General features: G+C 38.4%; 1 protein-coding gene across 2 annotated transcripts in view; it reads right to left on the bottom strand.

Annotated features, from left to right (window-relative positions):
* Nucleotides 1-2,302, bottom strand: part of LOC102199525 (sialic acid-binding Ig-like lectin 5) — an 8,474-nt gene that overhangs the window by 2,977 nt on the left and 3,195 nt on the right. The window lies entirely within an intron of this gene.

The following is a 2,302-nucleotide window of genomic DNA, read 5'->3' as shown; positions in this document are numbered from 1 at the left end:
TCTTTAAGGCAACCTAAGTCAGGGGTTTATGATGTCATTAGTATGAGCCACTGCCCTATCTGTGAACTGTCACTACCCGATCCGTACCGGAAACCCGATCAGTACCACGCATGTGCGAAAGGTGTCTATTTCCGCTCGAAGCATTTTACGATAGTTACAGGTCAGAGTATCTGTTAAGATGTTAACAATAATACGTATCTCTTAAAATGTTAGAATAGAATAGAATAGAATAATCCTTTAATTGTCCCACAAGGGAGAATGTCGGCAATAATGAAACATTTCAATATAATGTAGACAAAAACAAAAAATCAAAAGATAGTTACGGATCAGGGCTCCCCGATCCGTACCGTGCATGTGCAGATGTTCTCTTCTTCTTCTGTTTCGTTTAATGGCAGTTTACGCCCCAATGTACGAGGATACTGTCACTTGCTGACCGAGCAAATGAGCCCTATTGTAAACTGAACTTGCATCATTACAAATCATGTTCATGTATGCGTGTTAAATTTGATTTAGTGATAGTCGAATGTGTTTCTGCTTGTCTGTGTGGAGAGGATTGTTGGAATAGTGATGATGATGTCCCCTATCACTGTCATTTGTCAGTAAACACTTAATCTGGCTGATGAATCTTCACATGACACATAACTAAGTCTGTATTATTAAGTCTGTAATTAGGCACCATTCTTCTTATTTTATGGCGCTGTTGTTCCGTTGAGGAGAAATGCATGAATTTATTTGTATATGGAGGTATCCATTGTTTAAATATCCCGAGCAGTCGAAAAAGAGGCAGAGCTGTCGAGAAATGCTAGGAGCTAACTGGGCGCTAACCGTGTCATTCAAATATATTAAATGTCGCAATGTTGGCAAAGAGAGGAAGTGACGTAAGATTTGCGCATGTGTGGTACTGACCGGGTTTGTGGTACAGATCGGGTAGTGACATGAACAACATGTTTGCACGCGAGTGCATGGAAAGAGACAGACTTTATATATTTTACCTCTTCAGGAACTTTTGCAATGTTATGGGTTGTATGAACACTGTGTGTCATGTTTCGTAGGCAACAGCCGTTCAACCGGGCCTTGTATGGTTGATGAAGAAAAGGTGCATTAAAGGATATGCTGTGGAATTCCCAGTTCCAGTGTGATTGCGTATTTTTCCTACTATCCTGCTAAGGTTTCTACCGCCTCCTCTCAACCAATGAACACAATTCAACGTTACACTGTGGCAGGGTGCTAGGTGCTTGCTCAGATTTGAAGTTTAATTTTTCACTGTAGAAAGTTTTTTTCCCATGCTGAGTGTACAGTGGACACTAATGTTTCTGTCACTTTTTACGGAATTAAACAAAGTAATCTCAGTACTTCCGAGCTTTAAATGCTGCATGGTCGTACTCTCTCCCACCCTCCATATAATCCATTGTTCATCTACACACGTCTGTTGCTGCTATGGACGTTGCACGCTCGCACGTCATTGTCATGAGATACAGTAAACCAATTCAGCTTTTTTTGGAATATTAATCCCTTACTTTACTCGTTACTTGAAAAAATAATAGCTTTACAGTAATGTGTTACTTTTAACGTGTTACTGCCCATCTTTGTTTGTAACACTATATACCTACTGTCAAGTGCCACAAATACCAACAGCTTTTAAAATGTTTATTGTAGAATGTGATCAGTAAATTCAAATGGTTCTTAAACGCACATTTGTAATTTTTTGTTTGTCAGGAATGTTCATTTTATTGTATATTTTACATTGTCTGCATTTTATTCAATATGTATTTTTTTGTTTGCTTTTTAGTGCTAGCAGTCAAGGCCAACAATCTAAAAATGTCTACAAATTTGACTGCACAATGCACAATGTTGACAATGCACGGTTGTCCGATGGAGGAAACTGTGCCAAGAATACTTTTTCTGCGCGATGTTGCACGATGTTGTGTACTTACATATCACGGTTACATTGGTGTCTTTCTTCAGGACACTGTCCATGTATTTTGCTGTACAGATGTACTGTCCAGAATGTTCTGCTGTTGCATTTGGGATGACTAGTGTAGCAGATCCAGTGTCGTTATGATGGTTTGCCTTGGAACTTAATTTAGACCACATAATAAGAGATGGAGGGAAACTTTCAACACTGCAGGTCAGATTCAGGACATCTCCCTCCTTGATAGTTGTGTTTCCAATGATTTGAGGTATCCTTTTATCTGTTGAAGAAATGGCAATATTTTGTTTAAGATAAGAAATTAGAAAATAACTCAAAGAATGATTAAATATAAGCAAACTTTGTTTTAAAAGAAATACAGACGTAACCTTT

This window comes from Pundamilia nyererei, unplaced genomic scaffold, assembly GCF_000239375.1.
Source record: "Pundamilia nyererei isolate P.nyererei 1_Seehausen unplaced genomic scaffold, PunNye1.0 scaffold00289, whole genome shotgun sequence".
Taxonomy (NCBI): Eukaryota; Metazoa; Chordata; class Actinopteri; order Cichliformes; family Cichlidae; genus Pundamilia; species Pundamilia nyererei.
The sequence above is the reverse complement of the archived record's forward strand: the minus strand, read 5'-3'. Positions and strand labels throughout refer to the sequence as shown.